The sequence below is a fragment of the Sus scrofa genome, chromosome 13 (genome assembly GCF_054392235.1).
Source record: "Sus scrofa isolate SSC_HxYL_T2T_F1_AM1 chromosome 13, Sscrofa_HxYL_maternal_Yorkshire_Landrace_v2.0, whole genome shotgun sequence".
NCBI classification, from domain to species: Eukaryota; Metazoa; Chordata; class Mammalia; order Artiodactyla; family Suidae; genus Sus; species Sus scrofa.
Window position 1 is genome coordinate 124,751,512 of NC_139395.1, and position 22,652 is coordinate 124,774,163.

The following is a 22,652-nucleotide window of genomic DNA, read 5'->3' on the forward strand; positions in this document are numbered from 1 at the left end:
CCAACAATGTGGGGACCTGAGTCTGTCTTCCTGTGACTATTCATTCAAGCTCTTCCCTCATGGTTCCCAGATGGCTGCCTCACATCTAAGTAGCACAGTCTTATAAACAATTTCCAAGTCCAGGATAGGGAAAGTTTCATTTTTAAAAACCCATTTGTAAAAGTGAGGAAAACCCTCCCAAGAATCCTCAGTAAGGTTCTGCTAGAGCATTCATTGACCAGGGTTGTGTCACATAACTTGCCTAAATTCATCACCAACAACAAAAAAATGGAAGCCAAATGACTGGCTTCATCTATTCCACCTCCTCTATGCTGGGGCTGGGCAGGATGTCCACTCCCCTGAGAAGGTGGGAAGACTAAACCCCTAAACAAACCCAGAGCTTTGAAGCAAGAAAGGAGATGGGAACAGCTGGAAGGCTGGTCATCAACAGTGTTTCTACACAGAGTTGCTTAATTCTGACAATTAGATATGAAGTGGGATGTTGGTTTCAGACACATTCTCCATCAAGTTGAGAAGAATCCCCTTATGAATAAGAGTAATAGGGAAAACAAGAGTTAGTTTAAAAAGAGTGTTTGTTTCCTTTTTGGTTTTGGTTTTTTGTTTATTTGTTTTTGTTGGGGTTTTCTTGGGGGGATCTTTTTTTAGAGCCGCACCCATGGCATATGGAAGTTCCCAGGTTAGGGGTCAAATCAGAGCTATAACTGCTGGCCTACAGCCACAGCCAATGGCAGACCCTTAACTCACCGAGCAAGGCCAGGGAATGAACTTGAATCCTGATGTATACTTGTAGAGTTTGTTACTGCTGAGCCACAAGGGGAACTCTGTTTTGTTTTGTTTTGAAAGTCAAGAATGACTGCTAAATTTGGCCAATATCTTTGATGATTCGATAGTTAATATTTTGGCCTATTAATATGTTATATCATATATATAACATATTTCCTAAGACGGAAGCAAGAGTATTTTAAAGAAAAAGTTTACAATTCCATAATGATTAGCAATTTTAGACTTTCTCATACAAAGCAGGACACACACATTGCTGCTTACTAATCAACACTTCATACACATATAATTTTTCCATATCCTATATTATAAAGGTTGCAGACCGAAAGACCGGAGTCAGAGGGTGGCAAGCAGGAGAGGAAGCTTGGAGAGCACAAGAAAGATGCAAAGTCTGCTTCTAAGGAACAACCCATACTTGATTCACATCAATGTTTTGTATCACTGGTGCTCCCACCAAAGAATCACTGCAAAGTGCTTTAAGGTGTTTCAGCTCCCTGCAGGTCTCAATGCCCATCTTGGTCCACTTTCCCACCCTCCTCACCCCTATATAACTAGCCATCCACCCAGGTGCTCCTACTGGATATATCTATTTTTCTATCTGTATCTACACAACACTTTGGGCTTCTTGAGGGCAAAACCTATACCTTGTAAACCTCCCTACGTACACCTAGTTACCTGCTCTGCCCCACATATACAGTGGGCTTTCCACTTATTTGAAAAAATGATGCTGGTATTAATGTGTTGAGCATTTTATCATGCATTTGTAATATGGCCAGCACTGTCCTGAGCACTTTATATGAAATATGGTTTTTGAATTTCTTCAATATCCCTAGGTGTACTATTATTATCTGCATTTAACAGGTGTGGGAAAAACCTAGAGAATTCACATAACTTGCCCCAAATTGCAAAGCTTTTAAGCTGTAGGGCCAGAGTCTGGTCCCTGATGTTACCTCTAAGCCATTCTGCTTCCTGTGACTGTGAAGACAGACAAAATAAACCGCAAGCTCACAAACCAGCCCAAATTATGTCACAGTCACCTCTCCTATAGGTTACCCTCCATGGCATTGCCAAAAATGTGCTGGCTGAATTCAATGCCAAGGTGTCACCTGGAGAATCCCAACCAGACGCCAGGGGCCATCATCATTCATTGACACTCCCTGATTTTATTTTTATTTTTTTATTTTTTTTGTCTTTTTGCTATTTCTTTGGGCCGCTCCCGCAGCATATGGAGGTTCCCAGGCTAGGGGTTGAATCGGAGCTGTAGCCACTGGCCTACGCCAGAGCCACAGCAACACGGGATCCAAGTCACGTCTGCAACCTACACCACAGCTCACGGCAACGCTGCATCCTTAACCCACTGAGCAAGGGCAGGGACCAAACCCGCAACCTCATGGTTCCTAGTTGGATTCGTTAACCACTGCGCCACAACGGGAACTCCGACACTCCCTGATTTTAGAAGCCCTGAGAACAAGTGCAAGACTTGAGCATTCCAGCACAAACCTGACCTGGAAAAGGCAGTGTATCAGCTTCGCCTTCCTTCTGAGTCCTCCCAGAGCCCTCACTGCATCTGCCCCCTCAGGATCACCTAGCCACGTTCTCTAGAATCTCAACACACTTCAAAAAGAATGAAATCAAGTGCAGCTGTATCCATGCCAGTTCCCCTCTCTTTTTATTACCTCCCCAAAGTCTATAAAAGCTTAAAATCTATTAATTCTATGTTTATAGCAAGAATTTCACTCATTATTACCTGAGAAAGGAAGAGTCAATTTAATACACTTGATTTCAAAGATTCTATCCAATGAAGCCAGAGTCCATTACCGTCATCTCCGCTAATTACTGTGAAGTGCAACAGTCTGCATTTGTAAAAGCAAAAAGAATTCAGGCTTAAGAGGCAATACCCAGTAGAGAACATGGAGACATGGGGCGAGCCTTTGTTGCTGAACTATATTTTGCAGACCTGATGGAAAAAACTCCCACTCTAGCTTGCTCTGTTCCCAGAAGGCGATTTAACAGCCAGGGGTCTTATCCTCCTACGGCTGTAAGAAAGAGGCCACAAGAGCCAGAGAGCACTCGCTAAAGCTAATCAATATTTAGAAACTGAAAATAAAGAAATAGACAAATGTCAGCATGGGCAAAAGGAAAAGAGCTTTTTCCTCATGCCCCCAAGACCTAGTTCTAGGCTAGTATCTCTGACTTTCTGGGGTGCTCTGGGATTTACTGCTGCATGACATTCTCAAGACCCTTAGCCTCTGAAGAATGGTTCGGTCCTTCCTTCTGTCCCAGGGCAGAACAGCCACAGTGGTCAGTGAGGCGAGAGTGAGTCTACTGCCAAGGTTGCTTATTAGGTAACTGAAACCCACGCGTCATCTGCTGACCACACCAAGAGGCAATCCTGGAACTTCATCTGATGTTCCTGGTTACGGAGAGAATCTTTCTCCTTCATACACTTCTCCAAAGTAAGCTTAGAAGGCTGCAGATGACTTCATTCAACGAATATCTGAATGTCCACAATGTGCCATGAAAAACAGGTGCTGAGGAAATCCAGGGGATTGATAACCAGCTGATTTAGGACTAGCTATCCACACCATGACATGATATGACATCTTTTACCCTGCCTCTCTGCTATCATTGGTGAAGCTGCCCCACATGCAGTGACTTTTAAAGTCCATGGGACAAAATTGGGAATATTACTGCTATACATCTACTGTGACTTGTCGCCAATAAAAATTCACCAGTGTCTCATTTACGGAGTCTGTGCTTATAAAGAGGTTTATGGTCTGTCGTGTTAATGAACGACTTTAAAGTCTGAGGGGAGGTAGAAACGTAATAATTAGAGGCCATTTCACCATCTCAAAACCCCTTTCTGCTTCTTCCCATTGAAATTTATAAAACCCTAGGAGGGTTCAGATAATACCAATATCAGGTCTCACAACTACCTGGGACAAGGTTTTTCCAATGTCTTTGGAGTCACTGCACTTTCTTAAGGTTTCACTTTCTAATACCACGACCTCTCCTCTCACAGGCTAAAACCACTAAATGCCCTATCCTTTCAGTGCAGAGAGAAGCTGCAGGATCCCAACAGCCTAACTCTAAGAACGTGCCTATCCCTGAATTATATCACAGGTGTAATAAGATACAAATGTAAACCAATTCTTAATTTTTTTCAAAATCAGACCAACCTGAGTTCAAAATCAAACTCCATCATTTTCAATAAGTGTTTCAAACTAAGCCTCCATTTCCATAGTTATAAACTTTAAATAATAGCACATATCACAAAAAGCAACCGCATTATTAAGACCAGACTTTTTTATTTTTTTTATTTTATTTTATTTTATTTTATTTTATTTTATTTTATTTTATTTTATCTTATTTTTGTCCTTTTAGGAAACCAGTGGCATGTGGAGGTTCCCAGGCTAGGGGTCTAATTGGAGCTATAGCAGCCAGCCTACACCACAGCCACAGTAACACCAGATCTGAGCTGTGTCTGCAACCTACACCACAGCCCATGGCAACACCAGATCCTTAACCCACTGATCAAGGGCAGGGATAAAACCCGCAACCTCATGGTTCCTAGTCGCATTTGTTTCTGCTGTGCCACGACAAGAACTCCTTAAGACCAGACTTTTAAAATAATTAGCACAGTGCCGCACACATGGCAAGTGGTCTCAAGGGGTATTTGACATTAATATTTGTATTACTATTAATACTATTATTATTATATAAATTAGGTTCCAGATCAGTGTAAGGTGCATCTATGTGTTTATGTGACCTGGAACTTGGTACCCTGACAACATCACATCTGAGAAATGCAAAGCTGGGGACAAAGTCTCTGCCCTAACCAAGGCCAGCATGAACCACCTGCCTGCACCACCTGTCTGCCAGCCCCAGCTCAGCACTTGGCACGAGCAGCCATCAAAAGCTAAACATGCACTCAGTTTCCACTGTTTCATGAACATTCCACCTGTATCCCCACTGCTCAGAGGGAAGGGTCATATTCCCCACCTCCCCATCCTCACTAGGGCACACCAGATGGTAGAAGCCTGCCGGCTGCTCCCTATAGCTTTCCTGTGCATAATATGACCGTGTCCATGGCTCTTCCTCTGTCTCTGTTTGTATGATATCAAGACCATGCCAGCCTGGGGGATGACCACAGTGATAACTGGCTCTGAGCCACCACCCAGTTCTGCTACTGGTTAAGTTCCCAAGCCTCCTCCGTTTCCCACATTTCCCAGAGGCTGCTCTTGTGGCTGTGATGGCTGCTGCCATCCAGCAACTCATTCCTCCTTATGCTTTCAGTCCACCACTATCACCCCGAGAGCTCAGCTCCTCTGTTCTCACAGGGATGGAGAATTCCCTTTCTCAAGTGATCATAGCTCCTTTCAGCATCTCTTCTTCCTTGAATCTCTACACAGATACCAAATGTCACCGACCCGCGTAAAAAGAGGAAGACCTGTCTAATTCTTCTGAGTTAAAATTTGAAAGATGAACAGTTGTTAATCACAGAGTTGGTGGAGCAAAGATGGGGGAAGGAGGTTCCCAAGGAGAAGAAACAACAGCATTCACTAGTCTTTCAGCTGGACCGTAGCCCTTGCACTTACCACTGTGTCCAGGGCCACACATTTCTTTCCTCTCCTCATGGGTGTTTAATAAATGAACACTGAGGAGTTCCCGTTGTGGTTCAGCAGTTAACGAACCTGACTGGCATCCATGAGGAGGCAGGTTCGATTCCTGGCCTCGTTCAGTAGGTTCACCATCCGGCGTTGCCATGAGCTGTGGAATAGGTGGAAGACACAGCTCAGATCCAGTGTTGCTGTGGCTGTGGCATAGGCTGGCAGCTCTGGCTCCGATTGGACCCCTAGCCTGGTAACCTCCATATGCTGTGGGTGTGGCCCTAAAAAGACAGAAAGACGAAAAATAAAAATAAATAAACATTGATAGACCATGATGGAAGATAATATGAGAAAAAGAATGTGTGTAGACATATATACACACACACAAACATATATATACATATATCATTTTGTTGTACAACAGAAATTGACACATTTTAAATCAACTATAATAAAAAATTAAATAAATATGCCAAGTGAATGAAATTTAAAAATAAATAAATGAATAAATAAACAAAGGGCCTAAATCAGCTAGCAATTGCAGTTTGTCATAGTTTCTTTTTTTTTTTTTTTTTTTTTGTCTTTTGTAGGGCCTCACCTGCGGCATATGGAGGTTCCCAGGCTAGGGGTCTAATCGCCTTAACCCACTGAGCGAAGTCAGGGATCGAACCCGAAACCTCATGGTTTCTAGTCGGATTTGTTAACCACTGAGCCATGATGGGAACTCAATAGTTTCTTAAAACACAGACCACATGCATCTGAACTATGAGAGGCCCACAGAGGTACAGATCTGTGAACCTCCTGCTTAACTACTCAACCGAAATGGGCAAATGAAAATCCCTCTAATTGAGTCTTGGGCAGTCCAAGGGACTGAGCTGGAGCAGTGAACTTCAAACTTCTGGTCTCTGTACCTGGCAAGAAACACATTCCACATTGTGATCTAATACACACACGCAAACAGTACAGTACCTGCACAGCAATACTTTTCTACTCTATTCTAAAAATCCTTTTTTTCTCAAAGCTGATGGCAACTCATTTAACTTACTCCACTGGGTTGGTGTCTCAAGAGGGAGTGGTGTGGTGACTGCAGATATTATAAAGAAGTGGGGGATGGTTTGATCATAGAAGGCCTTGCTAAATTAAAGAGTTGGGTCTTGTGCTGTAAGTCAAGAGATATTCATTTCATCAATAGTTAGATATGAGGAAAAACAAAGCCTAGGTCCTGTCTTTGTAGAGATTAGACTCCTCTGGAGGAGCGGTGGAGAGACAAATTATCTATCCATAGTAACGACTACTGAAGTCAGGCAGAGGGAACAGCACAGGGGCAAGAAATAGCCTGAAACATTTTGAGAATTAAAAGTAGTTCAGTAGGGATGGTTTTAGACAGGAGTACAGCGGTCCCTTCTCCACAGTTTTACTTTCTGTAGTTTCAGTTACCTGCGGTCAACCGTGGTCTGAAAATATTAAATGGAATATTCCAGAAATAAGCAATTCATAAGTTTTAAATTGCACACTATTCTGAGTAACGTGATGAAATCTCCCCATTCGGCTCCATCCTGCCGGTGGCCTGAATCATCCCTTTGTCCGGTGTATCCTGCCCCTTAGTCACTTAGTAGCCACCTCTTTATCAGATCATCTATCACATTATTGCAATGTTTGTGTTCAAGTAACCCTTTCTACTTAATAATGGCCCTGCAAGGCAAGAATAGTGATGATGCTGGCCATTCGCATCTGTTAAAGAGAAGCTGTAAAGTGCTTCCTTTAAGTGAAAAGGTGAAAGTTCTCAATTTAATAAGGAAAGAAAAAAAATTTTTATAAGAGGTTGCTAAGATCCATGGTAAGAATGAATCTTCTATCTGTGAAATTGTGAAGAAGGAAAAAGAAATCCATGCTAATTTTACTGTTGCACTTCATATTGCAAAAGACATGGTCATAGTGCATGATAAGTGCTTAGTTAAGATGGGAAAGGCATTAAATTTGTACAATAAGATATTTCAAGAACAAAACACATTCGCATAGCTTTTATTATGGTATATTGTTACAACTGTTCTATTTTATTATTACTGCTGTTAATCTCTTACTCTGCCTAATTTATAAATTAATTTTGGTCATAGATATATACGCATAGGAAAAAAAGAGAGTATATGAGTTTGGTACTATCTGCTGTTTCAAGCATCACTGAGGGGGGGGTCTCAGATTGTACCGCCCACCCCGTGGATAAGAAGGAACTACTGTAGTTACCCTACTCCTGACTCCAAAGTCCTCCTTTCTCTGGAAGGAGAGATAAGTTATCTGGGCCTTATCCACGTTATTCTTGAAGGAAATTATTATGGTAATGACTATAACATGCTAGAAGCTCTTCAGAAAAGGGATGACATGAAGGTAAGTAGGAAGCAGAAGACAGACCCAAGGTTCCCATCCCTCAAGGTGTTGAACAGATGGTCTTCCTAGAAATACCAGAGTAACCTGACTAGGGAATTTGCCCTTATGGTATATGGAGCTGGTCCAACTATGAAGTAATGTTTCAGGCATATTATATTTTAGCAGCTTTATTGAGGTACAATTCACTCATGTTACCACCATCCAATTTTAGAACGTATTCTATCTCCTGAAAAAGATCCTGCATGCCCATGTGTAATCACTCCTGGCTCTCTTCTCTAGGCTCGCCAACCACTAATCTACTTTCTGTCTCTATAGATTTACCTTTCCTGGGCATTTCATATAAATGGAATTATACATATGTGATCTTTTGTGTCTGGCTTCTTTCACCTCTGTGTTGTAGTAGGAATCAATCCTTCACTCCCTCTAACTGCCCAATAGTATTCCATCATCTTCCACTACAGTTTATTTTACTTTCCATCAATTGATAGACATTTGGATTGTTCCCACTTTTTGGCTATTACAAATAGTGCTGCTATGTACAAGTTTTTGCCTGGACATATGATTTCATTCCTCTTTCAGAAACAGCCAAAATAATCTTCCAATGTGGCTTAACCATTTTACATTTCCTCCAGCAATGTATAAGCATTCCAGTTTATCCACAGTCTCAGGTATATTCTAAAATCCAGATTCACATTTATTATGGCATAAAGCATAGCCTGAATAAGGTTTGAACTAGCCATTTCTGTGAACTGTGGGGTACATGTGGCCTTGTAATTTATTCACATTCCAAATTTCTCTGATATTTAGAAAAGAAATTACCAGAGATGTTCCTCTGAAACATGCTTGAAATCATTTAGTATCAAAACTCAATACCAAAAAAAAAAAAAAAACCATGTAGGCCCAATCACAGAAAATTCAACCAAAATATTTGTCAAAAGGGCGTTATCAAGAACCAAGCATGACCAATTAGAGAATGTGCTTCCTACATTCAATAGTTTCCACAGAGACAAAAATCTTAACAGTGAATCCTAAAAACCAGCACCAACCTGCAGAAGGCAGCAACCCTAGCCAGAAACCCAGACAAAAGGTCAGGGAACTCTTACTTTAAATCTGATGCAACTTGCACTATATCAGAGGATGAGCCACAAAGACGAGGCCCTGCTTCCAGAAAAGAAAAGAAACAGACTTGGCCTCAAGGGGACAGGATTGCCCCTGCTGCTTTGAAAACCCCAGGTACCTTTTACAAGTGTACGCACACAGGAAAAGAGAGAGTGGGCGCCCAGAGGACTGGCAAGAGCTTTGGTTCAGGGACCCCAGAGGAACACAAAGCTCTCAAACGCCTTCCACACACTTTTCCAATCTGGAAAACAACCCCCCTGTCTAGGGCCTGGATCTCTGTCCCTTGAACATTTTACCTAATGTGTAAATTTCACTGAATGTGTACTGAAACATTTCACTGAATGTGTACAATCGCCTCTCTTCGCCAACAGGCTTCCTCTCTGGGAGCAACCCTTTTTGCTCCTAGAGATGAAGACCTGGGAGGACATATGCTAATTACCCGCTGGCGCTCAGCTGAGTGGTGGAGGTTTAGGTACCCAGCTGGTCAGGTTCCAGAAGATTTCCCCTGCTAATTTCCAGTCACTCAAGGAAAACAAAGGAGTAACTAAGATTGGGTTACCATGATTTTCAAGAAACCTTGTTCCTCCTCCCCTTTCCCCCTGCCAAGATGTGTAGACTTCTGTATTTCACACTGTTACATCTGTTCTTCTCCAAAAATAAAAGTTGTTTATATTCAAGAAATGATGACTACAATATCAGCACAAGTTACATCTTTAAAACACTCACCGAAAGAACATACACAGCGTTCAGACCAAAGAAGGTGTGCAGTGTTCCTTCCCAGAGAAGCATCTGGGTATAAAACGGCAGGAAGGTGCAGCGGTGCTTCTCTTTATTTGTATGCATGGAAAGAAAACTGTGTTCTTTCTGACTGGTGCTAGAGCTACCAGTTTAAAGGAAACAGAAGAGGGGGTGGCCTTTTAGGAACAGCTCACACTTGGCTTTGACTTTACGAACTGTAAGACTATACCCAGTCTTTGGCCTCTAGGAGAGTCTTAGGGGTTCAAGTAGAAAACCACAGCACTCCCAAACTCAAAGGATGCCTTCAACCATGGAAATGGCTACAAAGAAGCCTTTTTTTTTCTTTTTTTGTCTTTTTAGGGCCACACCCATGGCATATGGAAGTTCCCGGGCTAGGGGTCAAATTGGAGCTATAGCCACTGGCCTACACCACAGCCACAGCAACGCAGGATCCAAGTCGCATCTGTGACCTACAATGCAGCTCACAGCAATGCCAGATCCTTAACCCATTGAGTGAGGTCAGGGATCAAACCCTCGTCCTCATGGATACTAGTCGGGTTTGTTACTGCTGAGCCACAGCAGGAACTCCAGGAAGTCATTTTAAATTCACAGTTTTCTCAGAATATGAGATACAACCAGGATTAGAAACAAGAAGTTCCCAAACTTGGTCCCAGACAGAACCTCTTGAATAATGCTATTAATTCACTACCCCTTCTAAAGAGTAATTAACATTCCTGATTTAAATGTTGCAAAATTGCCTGATACTTTAATAATATTAAGACCTCCCTCACCTTCTGAGAAAGCTATTTATGTTCCCTTAATTGTCAATATTCCAAAATCTTAATCTTAACCAGATTTTTTTTTTATATCTGGTCTGATTATTATCTAATCATCTCCTTTTCCTTTAAAATAGGTCTTTCAAGAGGGGTCTTTGAACTCAATTTTTCAAAAGCATCTTCCCCATTAGTGAGTATGAAATAAAATTTTGATACATGCTCACTATCAAGATGTGTACAAATTATCATCAACCTTCCTCCAAATAAAAAGATGTGCGATATAAGCAGTGTGTTTACTAAGAACTGTAGATTAAATAACAACATATGACATGTTTGTGGCTAGGTCAGAGATGTTTATGCATTGTTGTTAAGAGGAAAGCCTGTGGGATTTCTCTAAGGAAATCCTGAAGCTGCTGTCTAGATTTCAAATGTCCATTTCATTTTCCAAGTCTCAAAAAATAAATAACCCAAAGATTTCAGACCACAAACAAAAGAAGGGCTGAAAGAGTTTGTGAATACAATTCTTTTTTTTTTTTTTTTTTTTCCAGCTTCTAGGTAAATGTCAGAACCTCATGGGGTTTTAGACTGAATCCCTACAGATCCACAGGGAAAAACAGGAAATTAACACCAGAAGGATGCATCTTCTTGATCATGGAGATGGGGCTTTTTCTGCCCCCTGGATAAACTTGCTAATTAAAAAAAAAAAAAAAAAGCAATGAAAAGAACAATCCAGGATTATCAGTTGAAATGATACTAGTTGACACTTGAAAACATTTCAAGTATCCTTCTTTCTTACAAACAATTCATGTGGATATAATATTAGTGTGAAATTAAAAGTCCATTTTCCTAAAAGTATGTGCCTTCCACAACTGAAGCCCTACACCTTAAGAAAAAGTTGCAGTTACCTTACATAAAACCGTATTTCCTACTCTGCAACATTTTCAGGCACATTCAAATTTATGTGGATATAGTCTATGGTTTTCCAAAGCAACCTTGTTTAGTAAACCATTTTTATGATTTAACATATACTTCCCCCATTCATTAGGCACTAAGATCCATGAGGACAGTGTTCACATGTCTTTACCTCACATCTAAAGACACAGTGTTCACATTTGTCTTTACCCTCTGCATCCAGAACAATGCCAGGTACACAGAGGATGCTCAATAAATACATGTTGAATGAATGAAATCAGCCAACATGAAACAAGAAGAAAGAAAACTGTCTTTTAAGTCTTTCAAACATTTAGCCCAGTAGTTCTGAAACTCTAAAATGCGTTGGAATGACCTGGAGGGCTTCTTAATGCACAGTTTGCTGCCCCCGCCCCGAGGTTCTGATTCAGTAGGTAAAGGAGGTAGGATCTAAAAAATGATCTTGTAGCTGCTGAAATGAGGTTCTCACTTTGAGAACCACTGTTTAGGTGGTTAACCTGTCAACCAGCTCTTAGAAAAGTCCCCAATGTACAGGATAACATTTACTGAGAATCTACCAGCTACAGAATCCTTTTCTACCTACTGGATAAGCCACACTGGTCCTTGCTCTAAACACTCTCAAAATTGCCAACAAAGGACACATGCAAGGGGGCAATACACAAACACATGTCCCAAACAGCAAGGGGTCATTAGTTTGGTAAGACTAAAGATGTTTCATTTCTCCAGTGCATTTCTTTATGATGTATCCTACTGCGCAGTTTAATGTATTTTTCTCAGATAGAAATTACTAAACCACAATGCATAGCCATTCTCCCTCTCACTACCCCACTTCATTTCACTTACTAATGGGAGTTTCATCTGAAGCCAGGGCACGAAATGTAGTGAGGGAGCCCATTTTAAAGATGATTTATATTGTTAACATTTTAGTGTTTGTAAGGACCAGAGTGATGATCAACACTCAGTCAGTCCTTCATGGTTAGAAATTGAGCAGAGGCATTGATAGGGTACAGATATAATCTAAAACTGCCATCAGGCTAAACAAAAGGACACCCAGAACCTATCTGACGGAAACCCAAGCTCTAACTCCCCAGTGATTGCTTAGGTTTTAAAGTATAGCTAACGTTAACTTCAAATGCATACTTTTCTCATGATGCTGTTCTGGATTTAAGTGCATTTATATTTATGTCCAGATTATAATCAGAGAGGGTATTTAATTAAATAATGTTTGCAAGTACTTTGAAGATATAAAGTGCTCTATAAATGCTAAATATTATTTAAATACAGTTTGCAATTACTGCTTACAACCTATTCCACCCACTACACTGCTATAATTTGATTACAAGCAGCTAAAAAAAAAAACACCTAGAAGTAGAAATGATGAAACCATGTGCATGTGAAGCTCAGATTTTTACCCTAAGTATAAATAATTTATAGGCATTGTAAATGGAGGGTTAGGTTATAAAATCTAGTAAATCAAGGCAATTGGCCTTCACAAGGCTGAGAACCACAAAATTATGTTGATTTTAATAGTTTCTTACTTATAAACCAGGTGGAAATACAGGGCTTGATACTCTTTTGGCTGCCAGTTCCATCTTTCACTTTCTCCCTTGTAATCTTAAAATATCTATATCCATATGAAAAAAAGCATAACTCCAAATTTTGATTTCAATAATTATTTGGGAGAAAAAAAAAGCTTGAGAATGGCCCCTGTCCTTACATGTCTTCTGGCCTGTCTTGCTATCTTCTATGATAATCACAAACTCAGGGGTCTCCAATTCTTGAAAAACAGAAACCTTTGAACCTGATTCCACATGCCTTCCAAACACACTTGTTGGATTCTTTCCCAAAGAGAGTAGCAGATTAAAGGTAAATGTACCTTATACAACATGTACCAGGAAATCAGTGCTAATCTCCAAATTGTTCATATTTTATTCTTTTAGGTTTTTGGACAAGAAAAAGAACAATTAACATGTTTGTTCGAAGCTGACCTTGGTTATTTTAAAAAACGAAATCACAAGAAAGAAATATTAAAACACAACCACGCTCATCAAAGAGATCTTGTACCCAAAATGAAAGGTTTCTGGGAAATCTGTGAACCCAGGGAGATAATACATCAGATAATTCTTTCTTTTTTTTTTTTTTTTTTTTTTCTTTCGGGGAAGGGGGTGACACCTGTGGCCTATGGAGGTTCCCAGACTAGAGGTCAGATCAGAGCTGCAGCTGCCAACCAACGCCACAGCCACAGCCAACGCTGGATCTGAGCTGCATCTGCTACCTACACTGAAGCTTGGGACAATGCTGGATCCTTAACCCACTAAGCAAGGCCAAAGATCAAACCCACATCCTCAAGGAGACAACGTCGGGTTCTTAACTTGCTGGGCCACAAGGCAAACTCCTAGATAGTTCTGATGTCATGGCAAGGTCTGTAAGTCAAATACTGGCCATGTGAGTTACTATGGCTACTGGCTTTGGGGCAGGTCATCATAAGCTCAGACAACTTGGTAGCTCTATGACCTTTGGTAAATTAACTGATTTTTCCGAAGTCTCATGTGTCCATCTGTAAATGATACATACTCACCCCACAGGAAATTGGGAGGTAATTTGACAATGTCAGGAGCCTTAAAGAGCACTTAAACTTTCACTGTAAATTGTACTTCTAAGAAGTTATTCTAGGGAAACAGATACATACAGAAACTTATGCATAAAGGATAAATAATTATAAAGTATAAAATAATGTGTATAAAGACATATAGAAGGATGTTTGATCATCAAAGCACTATTCACGTGAGTTGAAAAGTTGGAAGTAACCAAGTTTCAGCAATAGGAATTGGTTAAATATATTATGATGCATTCCCACAGTAAAATGCTGAGCAGTCCTTAAAACATATGATTAGAAATCTGAACACTGACTGAATATTTGAAGAAATTAAAAATTACATATTAATCTTTTAGGCATGAAATAATATTGTGGTTATATAGTTTTTAAGAGTGTTTGGAGTTCCCGTCGTGACTCAGTGGTTAACGAATCTGACTAGGAACCATGAGGTTTTGGGTTCAATCCCTGGCCTTGCTCAGTGAGTTAAGGATCCGGCGTTGCTGTGAGCTGTGGTGTGGGTTGCAGACACGGCTCGGATCCCGCATTGCTGTGACTCTGGTGTAGGCCGGTGGCTACAGCTCCAATTCAATCCCACTAGCCTGGGAACCTCCATATGCCACGGGAGCGGCCCAAGAAATGGCAAAAAGACAAAAAATAAAATAAAATAAATAAATAAACAAGAGTGTTTATCTTCTAGAAATGCATACTGAAATATTTACAAATGAAAGGATGATGCTTCAAAATAAGATGGGGGAAGAAGTGGTTGGGGGTGTAGATGAAATAAGATTGGGTACATGTGGATAATTGTTAAGTTGGATGCTTATTATACTATCTGTCTACTTTTTAAAATAACAGTTTATTTAGATTTAATTCATACTGCAAAAATTCAGCCTTTTGACGTATACAAGTGATTTTTAGTATATGCATAGAGTTGAGTGACCATCACTACTACTTCATTTTAGGATATTAGCAGTGACTTCCTACTCCCCCTCTTCTTCAGCTCCAACAACCACTAATCTACTTTTCGTCTCTATGGATTTGCCTCTTCTGAACATTTCACATAAATGGAATCATATGACAAGTGGCCTTTGCGTCTGGCTTTTCTCAGTTAGCATAATGTTCATCCATGTTAAAGCCTGTATCAACCTTTCCTTTCATTACCAAATAATATGCCATCTTGTGGATATACATGAATTTTGCTTATTTATTCATCAATTGATGGACCTTTAGATTGTCTCTACTCTTTGGCTACCATGAATAGCTACTAAAAACACTTGTGTACAAATTTTTGTGTATACATATGTTTTCAATTCTCCTTGGCATATGCCTAGGAGTGGAATTGCTGGGTCACATGATAACTCTCTAACATTTTGAGAAACTGTCAACCTGTTTTCTAAAGTGGCTGCACCATTCTACATTCCCACCAATAATGCATGAGTGTTCTAGTATTCTTTCTACTTTTACATAAGTTTCAAATTCTCTATCATAAAAAGTTTTAAAAATTATGCCACAGAAAAATATTAATAGTGTGCAAAAAGACTGACTGTTAAGTTTAAAAGAGTTGCAGGTAATATATAAAATACGATCTTAATCTTTTAAAGCTGTCTATTTAGCTACACATAGAAAAAAACTACTAAGCCATATACCAAGATATATATGTGGTTATCGCTGGGAATCGTGGATTCTGTTTATTTTTTTTCTCCATTTTCCAAGTTTTCTGCCATGATCATGCATTGATTTTTATAATCAGAACAACAAAAAGCTGTGTTGTAATTAAACAAACTTTTAACAATTCATCAGTCTTTGCTCCCTTCCCTACCTACATTTGCTCCCTTCCCTACCTACCCAGAAGTCATCCTTGTAGGGTTCATAAAAGAATCAAAAATACACATTGCCTTCGTAAAGCTCACTGTCTAGTAGTAGACATAATCCAAGATAGAAGGTTTTTGAGTGTTCTTTAAAAAAAAAAAGGGGGGGGTATGAGTTCAGTTTGGAGAGATTTACAAGTGAAAGGGATAATTTCTATTTCAAAGAATCAGGGAAAATTGTGCGGAAAAGGCAGTATTTGAATGTTGCATATTGGGGTAGCAGAAAATGAAAAGGAGGGAGGTCACCCCCCAAAAAGCATCCAAGGGAAGAAGGAAGCTGTTCCCTGTGGCAGATAATGGTCAGAAGGAATGATTCTTAAAACTGCAGGGCACGATGGGGGGCCCAGCTGAACATTAGCTGGTCTTAATGTAAAGAGTTTAGTCTGTAGACTGTGAGGAGTCTGGGAAGGCCATGAATAAAAAATACCCAGATCAAAACCATGTTTTAGGAAGATAACATGGATGCAGTGTACAAGGGACACCAGCCAGGAGAAGGCTGGTAGTAGGGACATAAGAGTCAAGACTTGTCACGGGTGCTGCCCAGGGCAGAGTTTTTGCAGCAGGAGGATTGGAGATAAGCGGATCCATGCAACAGATATTATGGAAGGATTTTTAAGATTGGGGTAACAAAATGTGTTCCAAGGATTTCCAGGCACCCCTTTGGGACAAGTGGAGGCAGCCTGGGCCTGTAAAAAAGTGGAGAGAGAATCATCTTTCTCTAGAGGGAAATAAGCATCCGACCTGAATGGAAGAAATTATAGGCAGAATTGATCCAACATTTTCTGTTTAAGTTCTCCCTCTCTCTCCACCAGAAACCTTATATTTATACGTGCAGAATAACATTTCATTAAAAAATATCTGGAGTTCCCGTCGTGGCTCAGCAGTAACAAATCTGACTAGTATCCATAAGGACGAGGGCTCGATCCCTCGCCTTGCTCAGTGGGTTAAGGATCCAGGCTTTGCCGTGAGCTGTGACGTAGGGTCACAGACATGGCTCAGATCCTGTGTTACTGTGGTCGTGGTGTAGGCTAGCAGCTGCAGCTCCAATTTGACCCCTAGCCTGGAAACCTCCATTTGCCGCGGGTGTGGCCCTAAAAAGACAAAAAAAAAAAAAAGAAAGAAAAAAAAACACAGATTTTCTTAGGATTCTCAGCACACTGCTAGTTCAAACCCTGTTCTCACAGACGTATTTCCTCCCACAAAAATGGAAGAACCAAAATGACATGAAAGCATCTTTCAAACGCAAGTTACCCAAATTCTGTGAGGATGACAGACTCAGGCTGATTCTGCTCAGCTGGGCACGGCTGCCATGATTCAATCACAGCAGCTCAAAGCTGGGTGTACTTTAAAACCTCTATCACTCAAAGAAGGAAGGATGGAGAACAAGAAGGACCCAGAAGGTTAATTCCAGGGCAGAGACACAGAAAGAAGAAAGGGCCAATCAGCATGACAAAATTATGAGATTTCAAAGAGCCTTACAGATAAAGGGGGAAAACAGATATTTCTGTGAAGGAAAAGTGTTGGGTATTCTTTCATCAACAAAATATTCCATGACCTCCTAAGTAACTAATTATTCAAACAACAAACCATGACTTATATTAGTGCTTGTCCTAAGATTACTCTGGTTAATAATGAATACTGAAAATGATTATGCATATTTCTCTGATGTTCTGATAACTACCATTACACTCTTTTTATTGTGAGGCAATGTCATGGCAAAGAAAACACCTGTTTAATATCTCTAAAAAACAACAAATGTATCGAATTTAAAAACTGCTATACTATTACCATTTTGAGATATTATCTTACCAATTCATGCAATTTTACTAAACTCTCATTTAAGACCAAATTTAATTAATTACCTGGGGTAATGAATTATTAATGTTTCAAGATTTCTTTAAGCCCATGAGACTTCTGACCAGAAGGTTGATTTTTTCAGATTTTAAATACTGAACTAATAGTGTTATCATTTCAGGTCCACTCCCTCCCCCACCCCACCCCACACAAATTTTGAAAAGGCACAGGCATCATAAACGAGTTTTTACTTGAACAATGGCTAACCCATAAAGAGAAGAAAAGGTCTGAGAAAAAGAAAAAGATTTTAATGAATAATGTTAATATTTGATCCTGGTTTAGAACTATGTTCATCTCCAAAAAGCTTCTGGGCTTCAATCACCGCATATGTAATGAATGCTTATCCTGGAGCAAAGGTCAACCCAGGCCATCAGAAGGTAAGACACAGGCCATCAGAGGAATAGAAGGGCATAATGACACATAAAAGTGGAAGAGCACTACTAAAAAGATACAGGACCTTCTGATATCTTTTTCTTAGGATCATTTTCTTTTAGGTGCAATTATTAGAATCAAATGTTGGTGGAATCAAGTTACACATAAAATTCTATTTAGTCATGGAGTAGCATATTTGTTTAGTGTTTTATGGTTTTCAAAGCACTGCCATTAGTACTTTATTGATTTTTGAAACCCATGTATGAGGAAGACAGCAATCAGTTGTGATCATTCCCATATTTGAGTTAATTATGGTTAAAGGACTGATCCAAAGTCACATAACTAATAAGACATGGACATAGAACTCAGTGTTCAGTCCACTCCATTAACTCACTCACTCATGCATTTATTCATTTACTCAACTAACTGGGACTGTGGACTCAGAGATGAACTAGACCTAGCCTCTGGCCCCAAGAAGCCCACGATTTAGTGAGTGGATAGAAAAAAATAAGACAAAACAAAACAAAACAAAACACCATATCATTTATCACACAAGCGTGAAAAGCAAAGCAGGAAGAATGCATGCAAGTCCTTCAGAGGTCAATTCTTAAACCCAGGTTTTGATGGAGAAAGAAATAGCTAGGCTCAGAAGGGAGTGAGGGGTAAAGAGAGAAAGACAAGCAGAGGTCATCCAATTTTGTTTAAACAGAAAAGTGTGAGTCCTGGCAGAAACTTAGAGTACGAAGTCAGCAGCGGCCAGTCTTGGCCTCGAAAGCCTTAGTCTGTGGGCCAAACTAAGGATAGCCAAGGTGCTCAGATTCAGATATTCTAATCACCCAAAAGCTTTCTGGGCTGATCTCACCTCATATGATATAAAGCATACTGGTGGCACATTTCATTTTTTTTATTCTGTGATATCTTGAAGGAAGAATGACTCAAGCCCTGCATTTGAATGAGTAGAGTGTTTTCTGCAGCCTATGTATGTATACACACATTTCATACACCCACATGGATAGTTTATATCCATAATACTATATATAAATATCTACATAGATTATACAAAATGCACAGAGAACTCTACAAACCTTGCATGCAGAGACATCTGAAGAGTGTGTATGTCTAGACTGACCCCTTGGGACATGTTCAGATGGAAAAGGGTTACAAAGAGAGGTTAACATGCAGGACAACCATCTGTCCTGGATGATTCAGTAGTTTGCCTGCAGAGGAGGAATGGAAGGGGGGGCTGGACAAGACAAATTCCAAAGATACCTTAAAGCTCCACGGTTTTATGTATTATGTATGAGCTTACCTGCATGAAGCAGTTTCTCTATTTCTGATAAATAAAATTCCATGACCCTGGTGAAATAATTCCTCCTGACTTTTTTTATGCTCAGGCAGAAAATGTATTCTTGATGGCTGATATAACCATAGACAATGTGACTTAGGGAAAAAGAAGAGTACTGAATGAGAAGTCAAGAAACCTATATCTTTTACCCAAACCATTCTTCTCCCCTCTCCCAGTACCCCCACATCTAAGCAGGGAGGGGGGCTGTGTGACCTTGGGCAATAAACTACACCTCTCTCGGCTTCAGCTTCCCAGGTATTAAATGAAAGGAGTGCTAAGTGTTCACCAAATCTCTTCCATCTCTAAGTCTATGAAATCACTTCTCTCCCTCAAGACTTAGTTATCTCCGGAGCTCTAAAAATTAGAACTAATAAAACTGAATTCGAATCACCTCTTTTCTAACCACTCTCTTTTTTACCTACTTTTTAAAAACCACCCAAATCATGCATAATTTAAATGATCTGTGCTGTCACTGGTTGCTCTGGTTTAAATTATGCATTGTTGCTATTTGGGGAAAATTTAGACTGGGTCCAGTCTGGGATCGCGGGCTGAGAATGATAAGCCCCCGGTGTGAGAAAGGATAAAGGTTTCTTCGGACAGGATCTGCTTTTAATGCATTAAGCGCAAAGTTTACAAAAAGGGCATTGATTGTGTATATTAAAGAGCCACCAAAACAGCAAGGGACTGGTAAGACTGCAGCAAATTCTCCTAGATGCCGCTGACCTTGGCTGCATTTCAGGGGTCAGACATTCCCCCAGGAAGTTCTCAGCAGGCAGGCTTTCCTGAGAGTTTAGGAACATATGAGACCTCTCATCTACATGAGTCCATCTCTCCTAATCTGGAAAAACAGAGAGAGATGACCTACCCCTGATTTGTGGAGATTACCTCTGTGGCCTTTAGACAGGACTCTGGGCCTGCCCAACTCACCCACCACAAGACTGGTGGCAGACTCCAGCCTCCAGGATGTAATTGTCCTCACATCTGCATTTAAGTCCTCCAGCCAGCAATTCCCCTTCTCCTAGGCTAGCTGGAAGCTGTAGCCTTCCCTCCCTCTTTCTACCCCTCGTCCAGTCAGAAATACAGAGGCAAAGCACTGAAGCCCAGGCCACGAAGAGCCATTTCAGTGAATCGTGTTCTCAAAATACTGATCTCAGGAGCACAGGTCTCCCATGTGTGAATCTCACACCAGGTCGGCCGTTGAGCCCTTGTGGTTGCTCATAGGCCTACAAGCTCTGTGCTGGGTATCTCAGAAAACCTTCCCCGCAAAAAAGCCCACAAGACACCTTCAGACCCAACCCAACTTAAAATCACATCAGAGTGCTATCCATTACAGAGAGATGTTGAGACTCCTTTCAGCTCAGGGAAATCACAAGCCTTGCCCATTGTTCTGACTCCCTTCCCCCACCCCCTCTCCCCTGCTTTGCCACTTTCCCCTACCATGAAAGTCTGGGCCATCCATCCACCTGATTAACCCGCTGGCAGCAACTCCCAGCACAGAAAAGTAGGGCAAATGAACACACAGAGTCTGTAAAGCAGGAAACCACAGACTTGGCCAAAGCACCCACCCTGTTACCAACCCCCACCCCCAGCTGCCCAAGGGGCAGCGGGTTCTGAATGTGGCATTTCTGTGCCAGGGAAATAGACAGCTTACTGTAATAATGCATGAATGAGCTTTTGCTACCCAACTATCAAAAAAGCCATTTCAAATGGCATCTCTGTTCCTTCTGAGCCCCTTGACTGCTTCTCAGAAACCCCACCTCTGAGATGTAAGGATTAAGGAGAAGGGGAGGGTGGGTTTAAAAAGGAGGGGGGGTAGGCAGGGAGAGAGAGGATTAAGAAGACTAAAGAAAAAGTACCACTTTCACCACAAAGGTAGTTGTTTAAAATAACCGTAGACAAGGAGGCAATGTTAAGAAAAGTACTGAAGATTTGGTATCAAGATTCCCAAGATTTAGCATCAATCTAGCAATGTATTCCTCAGGAGGGCGTGTGAACTTCCAAGCTTCACCCATCCTGTGTGTCTCTGTGTTGAGAGCCACCATCAATTCCATCTCACCGATCCTCCTTGCTTCAAGTATATACAGTCGCTTTTTTCTTTTTAATTTCATTTTTGATTCGAGAGAGGAAAAAGCCGTGCTTACATTGGTGGCCAATCCTTCTGAGACCCCCGCTGCTGCTGCCACCCCCCCCCAACCCTCACCCCCTTCCCGGCAAGCAGGCAGCATCTAATTAATATGGCAAGAAAGCTCTGCCCCCTTCCCTGAAGGAGTGTGTTGGGATTGGGGGGTGGGGTGGGGAGGCGTCGAGGCTGCACTAGGATTCCTGGTATTCTGATCTCAAAACAACAGCAAAATGGATTCTATATCAGTGATGTCTTAGTCAATACAATGAAACGGCGTCTGAGGCAATTCACGTGAGGATAAATGCAAACCAGGGGAGCTGGGGGGAGACAGGTGCTTTACAAAGGACTGGCCACAGACACGGAGAAAACACACACACACACACTCTCTCTCCCTCTCTCTCCTAGGAGTTCCGGTCTGATGGGGGCAAAGCAGAGAACACATCCCTTTCACCTGCTTAAGTTCAGCCATAAAACTGAAATGTCATAGCCACAAAGTCAGAAGGCATAGGCAGGGCTGAGTTAAAACCATAAATAAAGGTGAGTGGCAGACCGGCATTTAGGATAGCGCTGAGAGGGAGTCTGGGCACCAATGGCAGAAAAGGGGGAAGAGGGGAGGCAGGTGCCATCTACAAAACCAGCATAGCAATAGCTGTCCCCTTGGAGCGGCAGGTTCGGCTTCGTGGGGACAGCCAGGCTCACAATGTCATCTTGGAGGTAGCCGAAAAACGTGAGGGGCCAGTGCCTTTATTCACGCTGTTATTCTTTTTGCAGAAAGAGATAGTGGGATCTAGAGCCTTGGCACTAGACGACCGTCCGGGGCTTGTACACACACACACACACACACACACACACACACACACACGAGCCTTTCCTTTTAATGCTCTTACACCGGTCTAAGATGAAACTGGCATAATCTCCACGCGTTCTTGGGAGCGCCTTGGCTACCACCGAAGGTGGACACGAACCGTACAGCCCCTGCCGTGGGGGGCTAGCCAGGAACACCTCAGCAGATCCCCGAATCAAAATTAGAACCCAGGTTCCCTCGCGTCGCATTCGCCCGTCTCTGCCCACCAGCCACAGCCCCAGTACACACACGGAGCCCATTCAATTCACCGTGACCCAAAACACTGGAAAGAAATCGGAAAACATGTTCTGCTCAC

The 22,652-nt window shown here is 41.3% G+C and overlaps 1 protein-coding gene across 24 annotated transcripts in view; it reads right to left on the reverse strand.

Moving 5' to 3' along the window:
• The window catches only part of TNIK (TRAF2 and NCK interacting kinase), a 405,867-nt gene that overhangs the window by 382,826 nt on the left and 389 nt on the right, over window positions 1–22,652 (reverse strand). The window lies entirely within an intron of this gene.